Raw genomic sequence first — 20,412 nt, forward strand, 5'->3', positions numbered from 1 at the left:
TAAAAAATATGTATTTACACAGAAACACCAAAATGGGAGATAAACTCAGAATGTACCTTGAGAATAAGAGCCAAAGTCTTATCCCAATTTTCTTGCAAAATTGTGCAGGTGGAGAGTGCTATTTGAACTTTAGCTGAAAGTTCAATCATATGATCTACAATTGAGAAATTGTTGTCATGGATCAATGCTTTGGAGTAGACAATGTGTTTCGCATTGTGTCCATGATAGGAAGGATCATATTCTGAATGTCAATCAAGGTAGACCTGATCCTTGCTTCCTCTCTCAACAAGTTTTCCTGCTTTTTTGACAAAAATCTGATTATGAAATGATGGGATGAACTTAAATTGGGGTCAAGTTGCAGCATTGACCTTCATATCCTCATCAATTTTATTCAATTTTTCTTTGATCTCCTTGGTATACTCAGTAACATCACAAAGTTTGGCAAAAAGTGACGTTACATTATTAAAAGAATTTTCAAGATTGACCAAAATTGTGGACAATTCTACCTATTTTATTGCAATGTGCTAAGCAATGTGCTCAAGCACCTTATTATCAAATTTTCTTTCAGCCTTTTCAATCAATTTTTCTTGACCAGAGGTGTCCTCATTGAATTTATTTACAACCTCTTCTAATTGAATCAAAATGTGTTGAGTAGAATCTACTTCAACACCTATAGCATCTGTAATTATATTCTTGGCATTTTTAATTATTCTATATTCCTTATCCCTTTCAGATCTTAACTACTTCTGCATAGCCTTCATCTCTATTAGTTGACTAGCATACCTCATCTCTTCAATGGTAGCATTTTCATAGTCAATTTTTGGAATCACTATCTTTGTGTCTAAGTCAATATCTTCTAGAATTTCCTTTCCAGTGATCAGAAGTCTTAATGGTTGCTTTTGTTTGACTTTTGTGATGACTGGTTTGACCTTAGGAATAGACACAATAGTGGAGATGGAAGGACTACCAGTAAAAACTAGGATAAGACTTGAGGATTGAGTGCCAATAGGAGTATTTACCAAATTAAAAACTAGAATACTTCCCAAAAATGATGATACACTCGGTATGGTAGTATCTGAAGGATTTGAAGTAGATGTAGATAATGCTGACAAAATTGTAGAACAAGCTAGAATTGATGAAGACAAAATTGTGGAACTTACTATTATTCTGATTGATGATGATGGATTTGAGGAGGCTAGCTCGGTAGCTAAAGAATTAATAGTCATCTCGGTAGATGAAGTGTTTGGTACATCTGTTTTAGATACCTGGAGCTGGGAGGAGGCCGGTGAAGATTGAGCAATTGATGTGGAAATTGTGTTCACAATCTCACTTGTAGAAGCTATCAAACCTGTTGAAGCTGACTCCAACCTAGATGATGTGATAGTTTTAGGTGGAGAGTGAGGAAGGGATGTAATAACTGCTACTGCAATTTTTACTGGATCATCTTCCTCCTTGTCTTCCTCTTCAACTTCTTCCTCCATTCCTTCTTCCTCCTTGTCTTCTTCCATTAATGCATGTAGCTCTCCTAGTGAGACTGTGATGGATGGAGTGCCATCAATATCATCATTGTCACTACTATCATCATCCTTGATTTCCACTGGGTCTTCACTGGGCTTATGCAGATGATAGATGTTTTTCCACATGTTTGTAGCATCATTTACAACATGGTCAATGTCTTTGATCAAAACTAAACATGTGTGAAATCTTATCATCATATTACCTTCATGGTTTTTAATCTCAGTCTTTATTTATGCTCCAGTGAGACTTGGTCTAAGATTCTTCAGAGATTGCTCATAGATGTCTTTTACCGCTTGGGTGGTTGACTCCCATCTCGATTACAATCTCTCTAATAGTTCTTTTGAGATTTGGGAGGCAAGCTAGTCTAGGGAGTATTTCCATTTACCCATTTTGGAGAGTACCAATTCCTCAATCTGCATTTTCTCAACATCTGTTCTAGTTTCAAATTTCAATGCCTTGAAATTGTTGATGCCTACTCCTTCTTCCAATTGTTTAAGCCTTTCCTCAAATGTGGGTGCAGGCCTGACCAATATAGGTTCCTGCTTACCTTTTCTGGTTCTTCTTGTGAATACTACAATAGGCTTCTTCTTAAGTTTGGTAATTATTGCCTTTCCTTTCTTCTTTGGAGGTTCTTCTTTAGATTTTTGATCTTATTTTTCTTCTTCTCCTCCTTCTTCTTCATCATCTCCTTTGTCCTCACCTTTTCCTTCTGTTAGCATAAGAGGGCTAGATGCAGTTTTCAATTTTGCTATCTTCCTCTTGCCTTTTCTTATGGCCTGTGGTAGCTTGATTTCAAGCTCAATTCTGGCCCTTGCTTCATCATAGGTTCCAAAAATTGGTTGCCTTGGGTCTACTGGCTCATTTACTAGTGCTTCTATGATGTTTCTGGCTTCATCAATATTTACCTCATAGGGAAGAGGTTTTACCCATGAAACTCGAGGTCTGACTGCCTGGATGTATACCTTATCACAGTCAACCATGAAGCATACATCATCTCTGTAATCTTTGACTAATTTTGGTGGAATTTAGAACCTGTTATTCATTCTCTCCTTGAAATATTCAAAATAATTATCCATGATGCTATCAAAATTTTCACCCATCTCTGCTACAAACTCATTTATCTGATACAAAATTGGAATGTCTTTTCTCCATACGACAATTCCTTTAGATGGAAAGAATTTTTGAGCATAGAAAAATAAACAGATCAATAGGGAACCGAATGATAGGCCAACACTGGGACAAATAATAAAAAATAATTGATGATTTATAATAAAGTTTGGTTGGTCTATATGTGTCAATCCGAGAGCGTAAGCTTGCGAAAGGTGTCCGAGCAATATGCTATCAAGGGGTACAGCTTGTGATATGAGAAATTATGAATGCATCTATGACACAAAAAAATTGAATCTATGAAAAAGCCAAATAAATCCCAACGACAGGAAATGTCACTTCCTGGCGACAGGAACATCAGAAATAAAGCAAGCTCAAAAACATCAATCTGTAATAAGATAATATCAATAATAATTTAAAGTATTAAATAATCTGGAATATAAATCAACTAATCTAGAAATCAATTAAAATGATGGAAACTTAAACATCTAGTTTATTAAAAGACATAAATACACAATAAAACTATTAACACTATATAACAAATAAACTACACTAAATAAAATAGTCATCGTGCTTTACCAAAAAGTGGGCCCTGACTCCCCAGTTTGCACGATGAGTAAAGAAAACCAAGTTCTACACTACTGTAACCATGCAAAATCTGTTACTTTTATTTATTTCAAAATAATATCATTCAAACCTGCGTACAATGGTTTCTTCCTGGTTGTAAACTATCTATTCAATTCTGCCTTTCCTATATGCTATGTTGCTTTTGTATGAAAAGCTTATAATAGGTTTAGAACTATTTTAATAATATATACAATAAGCAATATGTGGCAACAGAACAGAAATCTGTGGTATGCCAAAAATAGGTAACTTGTTATAAAAACTACACTGTTTTCACCCGTGAATCTAGAGCTGTGGTTTAAAATGGCTGATATATAACAAAATCTGAATATAACCAATAAGCTTCTTGTCCACGTGAGTTATAAAGGTATGGGTAGAATAGGTAACATTTTATATTATTCCAGCAAGACAATATTTGCTATGGTACGTTCAGTCAAAACTGATTTTGTTTCATGCATCAGCACATGAACCTCCACCTCAAATCCACGATCTCCTTGAAGATGATCAAGCAATGACGTGGCATTTAATTTCTCAGCATGTATGCATGTACAAGTTGAATCTATATATGACATAGATCATAAATATATTATGTCCCAAGAATAGGCAATTAGAATGATATTGTCCTCATTCGTTGCTGATTCATAGTAGAGCAAATTTTGGTCGAAATCCAAACTCGTAATAGAAAAATCACATTTTGAAAATGGTCTCTAACTTTTCCATCTTGCACATTCTGAACATTTTGCCGCTTGGGATTGTAATTGGGCATATTTTGGACAATACCCATGTTTCGGATTTTTGAGATTCATTCGCATTTGTTCACAAAATAAAATGCAAAATTGACTGTCCTCATTTTTAGTTGGTAATTATTCTAGCTAAGTTCTTTCTCAACATACTCCTTGGCCAATAATCTTGGAAGGAATAATGCTTTAAATAATGAATGCCAATAAGATATAGCAAGCAATATTTTCAAAGTGGATGGAACTTTGTATTTATGAAATAGCTACAGGAAGATCTGTAGGCGATAGGAAGTTCTATGCTACAAATCAACATGCTGCAATAATAAATATTAGTAAAACATAATCAACAATGAATTTTCCATATTTTAATCCCAAAACAATATTAAATACTACTTAATTACATTAAACTATATGCAACGTAAAATGGTAAAATGGGTGGTAATGGAATGGAAATGGAATATGAAAATGAGTAGGTAAGTGCATAAAATGGATTAAAATATGGTATTAAATGGGTCGTAAATGGCTCTCATCATTCCCCCCAACTTAGCTTATTGCACGTCCTTGTGCAATCATTATGATCACGAGGTCTTCAGTTTTAACTAAAATCACTTTGAATTTATATTTTTGGCTTTGTCTCCACCCCGAACCATGATAACTCATAAGTACAAATCCCTTTCTTTTGCTTTACATAACAAGCTTTCTTCTTCTTCTTTTTTTTTTTTTTTTCAATAGGGATATCTCCTTTAACTTTCATAAATCATTTTTCTTTTCTCTTTTATTTTTTTTATCTCTTTTCATTTTTTATAGTATCATGGTTCAAAAGGTTTCATATAGGAGAATTTATCTCAATTTGCATAGGAGGAATTTAAATGGGTAAAATATGAGAGATGAGATATTAAACAAAGGCTTTTGTATGATGGATATAATGGATAGTATGATGGGTTTAGTAAGGATGAAAGATGGAAGATAATATGGTGACAATCTTCCCCCCAACTTAAAGGTTGACCGTCCACGGGAAACAAAGAGAGGATAGCAAGGGGTGTTGCATAATGATCAACATAATTAAGTAATACAAATAAAGTTAAGAGATAAAATAAGGAAAAACAAAATTGATTGTTTTACCAACATGCATGTGTAGAGAGACCAATGTTGGAACACAGAGCAACTCAACAACTTGTGACACAAAGAGCGATGAATCATCAATAAGGAACAAAGAGAGGCTTCCAAAACTGCACTACAACACCACAAAAGACTACCATCTGAGTGAAAGCATTGAAGAGAAGACCATTGGAAGGAACCATAAAAACTAGGAGAGTGACTGCAATTGGAGGGGCCGTCAACATCAACTGAACTAGTATAGATCATATAGGAAGTAGCACATTCCACTGAAAACACCTCAACTGAATAGGCAACTCAGATTATGGGTGATCAAAGATTTGAGGACCACATTGAAGAGGAGTAGAGCTGCAAGAATGAGTGACAGGAGGTGCCAAAAAGGAAAGAACCATCGAAACCAATAAGTGTTACTGAAAAGAATGATTAGCAAAAAAAACTAAGAACACCAATTATTGTATTTTTTCTTTTTTTTCTTTTTTTCTTTTTGAATAAATTTTGATAACGACAAGTGACCACTGGCAAGCCAATTTTCAATCACTCACGCTTAATGGCATTGTAAGAATAGTTTTCACCACTAAGAATTTATTTTGCAGTTAACATCCGCCAGAAACTAGTTTTCAGATATTAACTGGCCAACAACACCCGAAGGTTTTCATTGTTGGATCTTTTATTTATTATTTATTATTATTATTATTATTTTTTTCAATTTTTCAATAACTACATAGAATGGCCAAAGAAATGAAATCGTGACATGGATGATGAAAAATGATACCATCCAAAGCTTAATTTTTGTCCATGACCTCACAAAAGGAACTGTTGAAGCTTGATTGTGTAATGAACTTGGAATGATCACCAAGAATAACCTCTCAAAACTGGAGCCACAAACCACTTCATTACCAAATACATGAGTATGGAGTGAAAACCAATAATAGTCACCAATGTGTCCGTAGAAATTCAAAGAGACATAACTCAAGGAAGGAGTGTAGTAGCTGGCACTATATTCAAAGTATCTTTAGATGTGTTGTTGAATAATCATGAATCTCATAGACCATGCTGCATATTTTCCTCCATGTGATTAATCACCAAAGAAAGGAAATCTCATCTCAAAGTGGTGAACACCCTTATGCCAAAATCTGCATGTGATCTTGAATAGTGAAGCACCAATGAAATAGATATGCACCATATAGCTAGCAAACCCGCATAATGTGAACAAAGCAACATAGTGTTTTATTCAATGCTTGTGTAGAGAAGCATCATCAACTAGTATTGATTCTAAGATTATCACACCACAACAAGGGACTTGTAACCATATTCTCAAAACCAAGCATATCAAGCATAATAAATGAATATCATCCATTCAATAACTCTATCATTAAGTTGGTTATTTAGTATTACAAATGATAGATAGATTTATTACTATGAATAGATAATTGATAGAATGGATAAATACAAATAAACTCTTCCGTTCATATAATAGCAATGTGAATTAACACTACAACACATACCTTGAATTGTGGAGACGTCACATGTGAAGATTTGCTAAAAAAGACCAATGAGATAATCAATTAAGCTAGATTTGAAATCATCCAAGAACCACAAGATTGGAGAGATTCCCCCCAACTTAACTTCATGCTACAAGGTCATGAAATCATTAGGATAACCAAAGAAATTAGGTAACCCAAAGAGAGTAACACATCTTTAGAATTTTGTGAGCCTTTTTGAATCATAGATAAATCACATATTCAATAATTCAATGGATATACTCCCAAATTAGCTGTAGGATATAAAAGCATAGGGAATTTGAATCATCCAGGGAATCAAGAAATCAACATGTGTAATCAATGAATGATCATCTGAAGATAAGAACCAAGAATGAAAAATATATGGATACTAATACCTTGGTCTTTGCTAAATAAATGAATCATCCATAGTGTATTTGGTCATCTTGGGACAATGGAAAGATTTAACAATGACAAATAATACTCATCCAATTATAATAGTTGTTGTTTGGTCATTAATGCATAGAATCCCATATGGTCATGCTTAATCAATTATTGGTCCTAAATCAACAAGTGTGTGAGGGATGCATATTTTAACCATAGGCCTCCAAATATCAATATGCATAAGTACAAAAATAAAATATAGATCTTGGAGGATCTGGTGCCGTGTTTGTGAAATATGGAATGTATATGGCTTAATACTACTTAGTGAATGATTAACATAAACATGCATACTCATGAGTCCATTAATTAAAATTGACACAATTTGATGCATGGGCTCATTTGTGGGTATGTTGAATTCACTAATTAGAAAAGAAGAACGAAGTTGATTATATTTCAATAAATAATATTGTTCTTCTAGTTTAAGTAAACCAAAATCACATCCCTTATATGCATCAATACATTCCGATGTTGATTTATCGATTTCAAGCACATTATTAGATTGTGGAGGGATCCTTGAAAGCTCAATATTATATGTATCATTAGCCACCTTATTATGAAGTGGTATATGAGGCAATATAGTTGCCTTTGGTGGATATGGTGGAGTGGGTAGAATATGATGTGAATGACATATTGAATATGGTAAGAAATGCGAAGGAGATAAAGTTGATGGTAATAAATATGACGAGTGGAATAAAGATGGTAAGGATGGATATGGTGGTTGTTGTGAGTATTCTTGATTCCATTTATCATGCATATTATCTAAAGAAGTATGTTTTGAAGAAACATGTTGGCTTTGTAATGAAATGGAGTGATAATACATGTTACCAACATAATGCATACCTTGATCTTCTTGAATTGGTGCTTGAGATTGTTCATCCATTATAAGGAATACTTGGTCACTTCCTCCCTTATCTTGATAGGGATCACAAAAAAATTGTACCTCATTCACCACTTGCTCTTGATTGTTCAAGCATATGCACTGGTCATCTTTTCTATAGCAAAGAGAACAACAAGTCATTAAATTAGCATCATCAAAATTAAATTGCTCTAAGAATTCATCAATGATTTGTTCGTGTTCAAACATAGGGATAGAATTCTTGCATACCTCTGATAAGGGAAGATCGAGATAAGAAAAGATGCATTCATTAGGTAGAGAGGATATTAAAATATCACCTTTGATTGGCACATTTTCCTCACCAAGTTCTTCTTTTATTTTTAAATTTGAAGGCAGGGGTTTGGGGGCAATAGCCACCACTGGGGTCAAGGGGCAATGCCCCTTGCAAGATCCTGGGGTAGTGCCCAAGCACATTTTGCCTCTTGTATTCCCTTCAAATTTTGCATTTTTGAAACATTTTTCAACCAAAATTGATGGCCTTGAACAACCTTTAAAATGCATCATTTTTAACATTTTTCTTCAAAATAGCTTATAATAACTCACAACAACTAATGATAATGTAAAATGGAATCTAATTTCTAAGAAAACTACTGAATCAAATGTCTAATGCCTACTTGAAAACTCTAAAATAAAAATCTAAAGCAATGCATCTATATGACTTAACCAATACAAATTAAGATTAATTACTTAAGCAAGGCTAGCAGTTGCAAAAGCTTTCATCCTAACACATTGTTCCTAACTCAAATCATCAAACTAACACGCCTTCAACACCTTTCCCCAACAACGATGCCAAAATGATAGGCCAACACTGGGACAAATAATAATAAAGAATTGATGATTTATAATAAAGTTTGGCTGGTCTATACGTGTCAATCTGAGAGCGTAAGCTTGCGAAAGGTGTTCGAGCAATATGTTATCAAGGGGTGCAGCTTGTGATATGAGCAATTATGAATGCATCTATGACACAAAAAATTGAATCTATAAAAAAGCCAAATAAATCCCAACGATAGGAACTGTCACTTCCTGGCGACAGGAACATCAGAAATAAAGCAAGCTCAAAAACATCAATCTGTAATAAGATAATATCAATAATAATTTAAAGTACTAAATAATCTGGAATATAAATCAACTAATCTAGAAATCAATTAAAATGATGGAAACTTGAACATCTAGTTTATTAAAAGACATAAATACACAATAAAACTATTAATACTATATAACAAATAAACTACACTAAATAAAATAGTCATCGTGCTTTACCAAAGAGTGGGCCTTGAATCCCCAGTTTGCACAATGAGTAAAGAAAACCAAGTTCTACGCTACTGTAACCATGCAAAATCTGCTGATTTTATTTATTTCAAAATAATATCATTCAAACCTGCGTACAATGGTTTCTTCCTAGCTGTAAACTATCTATTCAATTTTGCCTTTCCTATATGCTATGTTGCTTTTATATGAAAAGCTTATAATAGGTTTATAACTATTTTAATAATATATACAATAAGAAATATGTGGCAACAGAATAGAAATCTATGGTATGCCAAAAATAGGTAACTTGTTATAAAAACTACACTGTTTTCACCCGTGAATCTGGAGTTGTGGTTTGAAATGGCTGATATATAACAAAATCTGAATATAACCAATAAGCTTCTTGTCCATGTGAGTTATAAAGGTATGGGTAGAATAGGTAACGTTTTATATTATTCCAGCAAGACAATATTTGCTATGGTACATTCAGTCAAAACTAATTTTGTTTCATGCATCAGCACATGAACCTCCACCTCAAATCCACAATCTCCTTGAAGATGATCAAGCAATGACATGGCATTTAATTTCTCAGCATGTATCCATGTACAAGTTGAATCTATATATGGCATAGATCATAAATATATTATGTCCCAAGAATAGGCAATTAGAATGATATTGTCCTCATTCATTGCTGATTCATAGTAGAGCAAATTTTGGTCGAAATCCAAACCCATAATAGAAAAATCACATTTTGAAAATGGTCTCTAACTTTTCCATCTTGCACGTTCTGAACATTTTGCCGCTTGGGATTGTAATTGGGCATATTTTGGACAATACCCATGTTTCGGATTTTTGAGATTCATCCGCATCTATTCACAAAATAAAATGCAAAATTGACTGTCCTCATTTTTAGTTGGTAATTATTCTAGCTAAGTTCTTTCTCAACATACTCCTTGGTCAATAATCTTGGAAGGAATAATGCTGTAAATAATGAATTCCAATAAGATATAGCAAGCAATATTTTCAAAGTGGATGGAACTTTGTATTTATGAAATAGCTATAGGAAGATCTGTAGGTGATAGGAAGTTCTATGCTACAAATCAACATGCTGCAATAATAAATATTAGTAAAACATAATCAACAATGAATTTTCCATATTTTAATCCCAAAACAATATTAAATACTACTTAATTATATTAAACTATATGCAACATAAAATGGTAAAATGGGTGGTAATGGAATGGAAATGGAATATGGAAATGAGTAGGTAAGTGCATAAAATGGATTAAAATATGGTATTAAATGGGTCATAAATGGCTCTCATCATTGAATTTATAAGGGTTATTCTTGGAAGTCCTTATACTATCCATATTTTTATTCAATTGTCTCAACAATAATTCAGACATATCAAATTCAAGGTTTTTCTTTACAATCTTGAGGGCCAAATCCACAGCTTCACAAGGTACACTATTCAATCTACTAGAACTGTATAATTTATATGCAATTACATGAATGCAAAATCTTAGTTCGACATCTGATACAGTGTTGACCTTTAAACCTCTATCGTCCCACTCAGTTAGGTTTTGCTTCTGTAGCTCCTCCCGACCTAGGGTTTTGGTGGCTTTTGCTTTACTGAGCATAGGGAGACCCGTGATTTTGTGAATCATCTTCTTTGTGATTAGCACTGGCTGCTCTAACCATAATTTTCCATTATGCACCTGACTCAAGATATACCTAATCCATTTGGTTTGGAAGTTTCTAGGAATATGCGAGATACGAGTCAAGCCTTTGGTTTCAAGATGCTTGAACTCAGGTTTCAGAGAGCCATCTACACTCATTTCACCTAAGGCATTGTCCATCTCTAGGTTTTTGATTTCTTGAATAGAACATTTGAAATGAGTACGAATATCATTGATAAGAAGTACCTTAGGTGGTATTTTTGATTGAGCTCCCGTTGGGTCGAGTGATTCTGCAACGGTCGAAACAATCTTGAAGTTGGGCACTTTCCATTTTGTACCTTTTACCAACATTTATGAACCGCTTTTTGCCTTGGTGCTGCTGGTGCTTGTAGATGCCATAGCTGCTTGGTAAGTATAAGAAAATCTTGAAAAAATTCTCTGCTTGAAAATCACTTGAAATCACTTAGAATTTGCTCTGGATTCACTGGAAATTTTTTTTTGCTCTGAAATTGCAATGAAGAATGAAATCAAATTCTGCCCTTTTGACAAAAATACTATCATTAATGCTTGGTACGAAGGTAGCTATGATGACATAGTGCTTGCTAATCTATCATTCACTTGCTTGGTAGAAGCTTGCAACTCAGTGATCAAACAAAACTTTTGGTTACTCCCGACCTAGCTCAGTAAGGTCTTCAACCAACCTTGCTCGGTAAATGCAACACGATGAATGATAACTTTTCTTTGATCCTTATATCTAAAATACTGATTTGATCATTTGCACTCTTTCACTCTAGGACTGCTTGAGATATGGCTTGATGATGCAATTCTTGATTCTTCTTAAATCTAATTGGAAATGGTGGAGTCACCCATTTCTTGAGTGACATGACCATCATTTGAACTGTCTTGCTCGATAGATTTAGGAATCCACTGTTGTCTCATCCGCTTTCAAATGTTATCAGCTTTAGCTTTCTTTTCATCTTCAATTCTTCCAGTATTCATGCAATTCTTGGCTATATGACTAAGTTCAGTACATTTGTAAAATTTTATGGTTGTATCCTTCTTTCTTAGGTGATGTCTTGCACACTTTATCCCAATGTGTCCATATTCTCCACAATAGTGACACCTACACCAAGTATTGTAGTCCCAACCAAATATTACTTTGATAATTTGTTCTTCTGGATTAAATATTTTTTATTTACATTCAGATGCCTTGTGACCTTGTTTCTTGCATTTTTGACATTTTCCTTCAAATTTTGGTTTCTCTTTGCATTCATTAGCTTTGTGACCATGCTGATTGCAGTTGAAGCATTTGCCGTTGAATTTTCCTTTTCCATTACTCCAAAATTTGTTTGATGTATGACCTAACTTACCACAGTGATTGCAAGTGGGTCTTTGATTCCTTTGGGCACCTTGTTTGGAGGATTCACCTTCTTCCTTATATCCAAGACCAGCTTTACATTTTTGTCAATGAAAGTTTTGCTCACTTTGCTGATTTAATCGAGTCATGTCTGCTTGAGATTTCATCATTCTCTCATTGATTTGCCTTTCAGTGATCAAGTCATTTTCCAAACTTTCATTGATTTGTCTTTCAGATCTTAGATCACTTTGTAAGCTTGCATTGATTTGTCTTTTAGTGATTAAATCATTTCTCAAACTTTCGTTCTTAGATCTTAGATTCATAATTTCTTCATTTGCATTAGATAGTTGACCTACAAGATTTTCATGTTGAAGGAATTGATTATTTCTTACCTCTAAGTCTTCATTTGCCTTGTTTCTCTATTCCAAAACTTCACATAGCCTGATGGATTGGATTTCTTGTTCTCTTTTAAGCTTTCTTACTTCTTCTTGCATAGAACCATTCTTTGCTAGGAGTTCCTTGATTGATTCATTAGCTTCATTTGAACTGCTTGATGGTAAAAAGTCTTCAATCTTTTCTTCAACATACTGGTGATCATTTATTTGTCTTGCAAGTTCCTTCCTTCTTTTTAGAGATTGAGAAAGATGCTCCTTTTCTTCTTTGAGTTGAGCCATGGCCATTTCCAAATCTAGCTTTTCATTTTCAATAGATTTGTCAAGTCTGAATATCTCCATTGTCCTTGATCTTTGCTCAAGCTATCAAACTTTATCCTGAGAACCACAAAGCTCTAATACCAATTGTTGGAAATATTCAGGACAAGATAGGTTACTAAGAGGGGAGGGGTGAATCAGTAACTTGTAAAACTTTCAAACACTTCAGCATTTTAGCCATTCATCATTCATTTATCTAATCTACTTCATAACTGAAAGATTAAACATCCATTGTGCATGTACACAAAGATTTGGTGACCCAGAAACCTTCCAAATAGAAAGTAAAACTAGGGTAGGGATGATGCCCACAAAAACTTTAATAGTACAATATAAAGTTGGCCTGTTAAGGCTTACAATGATCACTTCTAATGATTTGCCCTGTTAGGAGCAAGTAGGATTGCTAGATCCACCTTGTTAGAGGATTTACAAACATATAGTAAAGTATGCACTCTGTTAGGAGATTTACAAAAAGACTGTTAAGTCTACCCTGTTAAAGGATTTATAAACTGATTCACCTATTAGGATGAAGTAGAGGATCCACTTACAACTATTTTTTGATAAGATCCTTTTTGCATTGATCACCTGATGTGATAGATATAATTTTTTTGCTCCTATGTTGACCTTGCTGTATTCCTTTTATTCTACTGCTGATTTGCTTTCATTTTTCTCAAAATATAGCAATATCTTTTTCACATGCGAACATCACTCTCTTTATATTTTCATACACATCATACCATACTACAAATGATATCATACATTACATATATACCATTCTATTATTTACAACTGTAAGGTCGGCCAAAACATAAGTGAACAAAACATTACTAAGTCATCCAGAAAGTAGAAAACTCAGGTTCCTCAAGCTGACTTGATGACCTTCTGATACTCGACATCCACTACATTACTTATCATCATCATGCACTCGGTAGGAGTAGAGACTTGGTTCATACTAGCCACACAACACTGCTTGGAACTCGGTAACCATTGGTGACTCGGTAGATATAGTGTCACTCGATAGAAACTAACTTCTTCGTTTACCTTGCTTTACTCGGTGAACACTAAGACCTTCATTTACCTTTTTCACTCGGTAAACACTGAGTCCTTTGTTTACCTTTTTCACTCGGTAAACACTAAGTCCTTTGTTTACCTTTTTCACTCGATAAACACTGAGTCCTTTGTTTACCTTTTTCACTCGGTAAACACTGAATCCTTTGTTTACATTTTTCACTCGATAAATACTACTGAACTTATCATTCACTTGATATCCTCTGGAGTGCTCAGTGAGAACTGTTTACCTACTGAATTTATAAGGTAACCACTGAATGCTCGGTATACACTGTAGACTAAGTGATGAGCTAGATAAGCATTCAGAATTGAATAAGTATTTGCACTAATGACAAATATATCATAATTCCAACACTTCTATGCTAGGTGTATCTCATAATGAGGAGGACCCTCCTATAAGAAATATTTTTAGCATTGAGTGATCCTCTTGGTTTGATTCAATACGTACTCAAAAGGAGCTTCACTTGCTTTCAAAAGCACCACAACTCTACAAAGTGTAGTTTCAGCTCTAGGATTGCTTCTTCTCTATGAACTAGTTAGGTGAACTTGCATTTGATGGTATCCAACACTCAGTGTTCCAAACTTATAAGTCTTGGAACTCAAGTCCTTCCATGTTGTCATATGGGTTGGGATTCTGATGCAGGAGCATCCAGAGGTATAAGGGCAATCCTGTGTCACCAAAAAAATATACTTAGAATTAGTTTCTGTTTCATGTGTTTTCATTTTTGGACACCCATTTGGGTCAAATAAAGGTTCCAACTCTCACAGTTCAACTATCAGTGTGCTAGAAAATCCCAAAAAAATAGGAGCATGCAATTTGGCCAGCATTTTGGTGATCTAGAAGGTGTGAATTGGCCAGATGAATTTAATTGTGATTTAGAGCATTCCAAAAAAAGAATTAGGTCAAAAGGCCCCACGGTTTGAAAGTTATTGCATTTTTTTCGAGTTTTGGAGACCTCCTAAGAATGCTTCAAAGTTAGGTTAGGAGCATTAAATGACCTTGAAAGGGGCCAAAAAATGGGGGATGAGTGAAGCTCCTCCATAGGGCTATAGAGCACTTCGAGAGCTTTCTAAAAATGTAAACAGTTTGTCAATCGGAGCTACGTTTCAAAAGTTATGCCTCCCGAAAGTTCGGTTACCATTTTTGGATTCTTCTAGAATTGCACCGACTTCTAATGTAGCTTCCGAAACCTTCTATTTGGTCGGTGGATGCCTACTAGCACTTTCTAGAATGTACTCCTAGTCCTTAACCCTCTGGAGTCTATTTAAGGAGATTTTTGGCATTGTAAAAGGCAGTTCGGAGTGGAGTTTGAGAGGAGGTACTGAAAGGAGAAATTATCTCCAGATTTATGCTATTGTAAGCCCTAAGGGCATGTTTTGAAGTTTATTTTCTTGCACTATTTGTACTAGCTTATTTTCTCAGTTAATATAATTTTCCCTTTCTGTTGTGTCCATTTTGTTCTTGGGTTGTGTCCCCATCAAGTGGTATCAGAGTAGGTTTTCCTGAGTGTGTAGACAGAGTGCCGACCGTGAGGTAGTTTTCACTAGGACTGTGTGGTTGTGGGATCAAGTTAGAAGATGCCTCCATGAAGGGAGCATGGCAGAAGGGCTAGAGCTATTAATCCTGAGGAGGTTAGAGCCCTCCAAAGGCAGGTGTAGGCATTGCAAGAGGAGCTACGTAGAGGAGCAAATGTTGTCGCAGGTGACGACAGTGAGGATGACAATGAAGAAGAAGTAATGGAACCAGAAGGGGAATTTGACGGGGAAGTTTTGAATCATGCAGAGGAAAGGCTTTTTAGGGCCATTACTAAGTTTGGTAAAAGACCTACAATTGAAGTGGGTGTATTTTCAGGAAATCTGAAACTAGATGAGTTGATCGATTGGATCAATGAACTAGAAGAATACTTTGAGTATGAGGATATAAGGGACCCAGATAGGGTTAAGTTTGCAAACGCCAAACTAAAAGGCCATGCCAAAATTTGGTGGCAAGAGGTTCAATTGGAAAGAAATAGAAGAGGAAAGGAGAAGATCACAAGATGGGATCACATGGTGGACAAATTGAAGAAGCAATTCATTCCTATGGACTACGAGCTTGATTTGTTTAAGAAGATGCTTGGTTAAAGCAAGCAGGAAGATCAGTCCAAGAATATACAGAGGAATTTTACCGACTCTTGAATCGAGTGGGGCATGCAGAAGAAAATAAGGAGAAGGTTGCTCGTTATATTAGTGGGTTGCGACCTAGCATCCAGGAGGAATTAAGTCTGGTAAGAATGACCAGCATTGAAGAGGCATACCAGTTTGCCCTATGAGTTGAAGAGAAGATAAATAAAAGGTTTGAAGGAAGACAAAGAGGGCGCGGTCAAGAAGGAAGGGGAAGTGATAGGTCATCTGGAGGCCGCAATGAAACCCAAAAGAAAAATGAAGATGAGGGTACTAGTAAGAACTAGAGGAATGAGGGTTTCAACCGCTACCGTGACCAAGACTTTGGAAATCAGAGAGGAAGAGGTAGAGGATGTGGACAAGGAAGAGGAGGCTTTCGTGGTACCTATTTCCATTGCAATGAAGAAGGTCATCGTGCCTTTGAATGCCCTCAACGACAAGGAAGGACAGATAGGAGAGATGAGGGACAAGCTAGGGTTGCTCATGTGGATGAGGATGCACAATCATCACATTTAGAGGATGCAGAAAGAGGAGAGACCTTGGTAAATGAAAGAGTCCTACTTAGTGGTGAGATTGAACTAGGACAATGGAGGAGTTTGTTCCGTACCAGATGCAAGTGTGAGGATAGTTTGTTCCGTACCAGATGCAAGTGTGAGGATAAATGTTGTGACGTGATCATTGATGGTGGTAGCACTGATAACTTGGTATAAGAAGAGATGGTCTCTAAGCTGAAGCTCAAGAGGGAGAAACATCCCCAGCCCTATTGGATTGCTTGGGTAAAAGATGATCATAAGGTCTTGGTAAGTGAACAATATTTAGTAAAATTCAAAATTGGGAGTTACCATGATGAAGTTCTCTGTGATGTTATTTCGATGGATGTTTGCCATCTATTGTTGGGTAGACCATGGTAGTTTGATAGACATGCAGTGCATAATGGACATGCAAACACATACTCTCTAACAAAGGATGGAGTTTGCCACAAATTGAAGCCCATGAAAAAGGAAGGTGAAAAGGTATGTAGCAGTGCTAGGATTTGTCTTGTTGATGGAAGGAAGTTTTTAGATGGCATGAAACATCAACATATGTGCTATGCTTTAATTCCTAGGAAAGATAAAGAAGGTAGTAGTGAAATACCACTTGAAGTTTCAGATTTACTAGGGGAGTTTGGAGATATTTTCTCTGATAATGTTCCAGATGGATTGCCACTAATAAGGCAAATCAGTCATCAGATAGATCTGATTCCAGGAGCTAGTTTTCCTAACAAGGCTGCTCATAGGATGACTCCTATTGAAACAGAGGAGCTAAATAGACAGGTTCAGGAGCTGTTGAGGAAGGGCTTGATTCGAGAGAGCCTGAGTCCATGTGCAGTACTTGCAGTACTTGCACCAAAGAAGGATGGAGAGTGGATGATGTGTATAGATTCTCAATCTATAAATAGGATAACCATCAAGTACCAATTTCCTTTGCCAAGGATGGATGACCTTATGGATTCCTTGAGTGGAGCTTAGTACTTCACAAAGATAGATCTGAAGAGTGGTTATCATTAGATATGGTTTGAGAAGGAGATGAGTGGAAAATAGCCTTCAAGACCAAGGAGGGTCTTTATGAGTGGTTAGTCATGCCCTTTGGATTGACAAACACCCCAAGCACTTTCACGCGGCTCATGAATGAGGTACTTAAGAAGTTCTTCGGAAAATTTGTTATTGTCTATTTGGATGATATTTTAATTTTCAGCAAGATTTTGGAAGAACATTTACTGCATATTCGTAGTGTCCTCGAAAGGCTGAGGGAAGAGAAACTATTAATAAATCTGAAGAAATGTATCTTTGCAAAAAGGGAGTTAGTCTATTTGGGGTTTCTTATATCACCTGAAGGTCTCAAAATGGATCCAAAGAAGGTAAAAGCCATCTTAGAATGGCCTACTCCAAGGTCTGCTACTGAGGTAAGATCATTTCATGGTCTAGTTAGTTTTTACAGGAAGTTTATTAAGAATTTCAGTGGCATATGTACACCCCTAACTGATACAATAAGAGGGGATAGAAAAGAGTTCAAATGGACTGTAGCAGCTGCGAGAAGTTTTGAATTGCTAAAGAAGAAGGTAACAAAATAGCCTATGTTGGCACTTCCAGATTTTAGAAAGGTTTTCCAGGTAGATTCTGATGGCAGTGGCAGTGCTATTGGGGCTGTATTAAGCCAAGAAGGTAAGCCTATTGCATATTTTAGTGAAAAATTGAATGATGCAAAGAAGAAGTATTCTATTTATGATCAAGAGTTCTATGCAATAGTTCAGGCCTTAAAGAAATGGAGGCATTATTTATTGCCAAAGGAATTTGTTTTGTATACTGATCATCAGGCATTACAGTACCTAAATAGCCAAGGTAAATTGAATTAGAGGCATATGAAGTGGGTAGAGTTCTTGCAGAGTTATACATTTGTGTTGAAGCATAGAAGTGGAAAATCTAACAGGGTTGCAGATGCACTAAGTAGGAGACAGTTGTTTCTTACAGTAATGCAGGTTGAAGTAGTTGGGTTTGATGAACTCAAGAATTTGTACCCCGAGGATCCTGATTTTGCTAAAGCATGGAAAGCTTGTAAAGAACCTATTGCTGTAGATAGAACCAAGTGGTTAGGCTATTTGATTCAGGATGGCATGTTGTTCAAGGGTATTCAATTGTGCATTCCAAGAAGTTCCATGAGGGAAAATCTGATTAAGAAGAAACATAGTGGAGGGATGGCAGGACGTTTTGGTCGAGATAAGACCATTGCCATTCTTAGAGAACATTATTTTTGGCCTCACATTTCACAGGATGTAAAGAAGTTTGTACAGAGTTGCCAAGTTTGTCAAGTTGCCAAGGGGTTTAGTCACAATACTGGCCTATATCAGCCATTGCCTGTTCCATCAAGGCCATGGGAGGACATAAGTATGGATTTTGTTCTTGGATTTCCAAGGACACAAAGGGGTAATGACTCAGTATTTGTGGTGGTTGATAGGTTCTCCAAAATGGCACATTTCATTCCATGCCACAAAACTCATGATGCTGTCCATATTGCAGACTTGTTCTTCAGAGAGGTGGTAAGACTACATGGTCTTCCAAGGAGTATAGTTTCTGACAAAGATACTAAATTTGTGGGGTATTTCTGGAGGACATTATGGAAAAAGTTGAGAACAGACTTGAAATTCAGTTCCATGCATCACCCACAAACTGACAGCCAAATAGAAGTCTGGGCAATTTGCTGAGATGTTTAGTTGGGGATAAGCCCAAGGGATGGGATTTGATTCTACCACAAGCAGAGTTTTCTTACAATAACTCTATAAATTGGAGTACTGGAAAATCACCATTCCAAATTGTATATGGGAATAGCCCAAGGACTGCACCAGAATTGAGGAAGATAGAGCAAGGGGAGAGGACAAGTGCTGAAGCGGAAGAATTTTTTGAACATATCAAGCGTCTACATGAGGAGGTTCAGGCACACATTACCAAGATGAATCAAGAGTATAAAGCTAGGGCTGATCAAAGGAGAAGACATAAGGAATTCCAAGTAGGGGATCTAGTCATGGTGCACTTACGACAAGAAAGATTTCCAGCTGGTACTTACAACAAGCTGAAAATGAAGAAATTTGGTCCCTACAAAATTTTGAAGAAACATGACTCAGGAAATGCATATGAGGTGGAGCTGCCAGATGGTATTCACATTTCTCCCATTTTCAACATTGCAGATTTAACAGAGTATCATGATGATGGTGCAGATGAGGAGCTGGTGTTAGAGCCATGTCCAATTCCTGCTTCTAAGAAGGAGGAGATAGAAGACATTCTAGATCATCGTGTGGGTAGGAGTACTAGAAACAGGCAGTATGAAGAGTATTTGGTCACATGGAAAGGACGATCGCTCGAGGACTCAACTTGGATTTCAGCAGCTGAGTTTTCCCATTTGGGATTTCCTCTACCTTACATAAAGTGATAGGGTCACTTTTTAATCTACCCTGGGTGTCTGATGCAGGAGCATCCAAAGGTATAAGTGCAATCCTGTGTCACCAAAAAAATTTACTTAGACTTAGTTTCTATTTCATGTGTTTTCATTTTTGGACACCCGTTTGGGTCAAATAAAGGTTCCAACTCTCACAGTTCAACTATCAGTGTGCTAGAAAATCTCAAAAAAATAGGAGCATGCAATTTGGCCATCATTTTGGTGACCTAGAAGGTGTGAATTGTCCAGATGAATGTAATTGTGATTTAGAGCATTCTAGAAAAAGA

The sequence above is a fragment of the Cupressus sempervirens genome, chromosome 7 (assembly GCF_028749045.1).
Source record: "Cupressus sempervirens isolate cs-2001-9-10 chromosome 7, ASM2874904v1, whole genome shotgun sequence".
In the NCBI taxonomy this organism is placed as follows: Eukaryota; Viridiplantae; Streptophyta; class Pinopsida; order Cupressales; family Cupressaceae; genus Cupressus; species Cupressus sempervirens.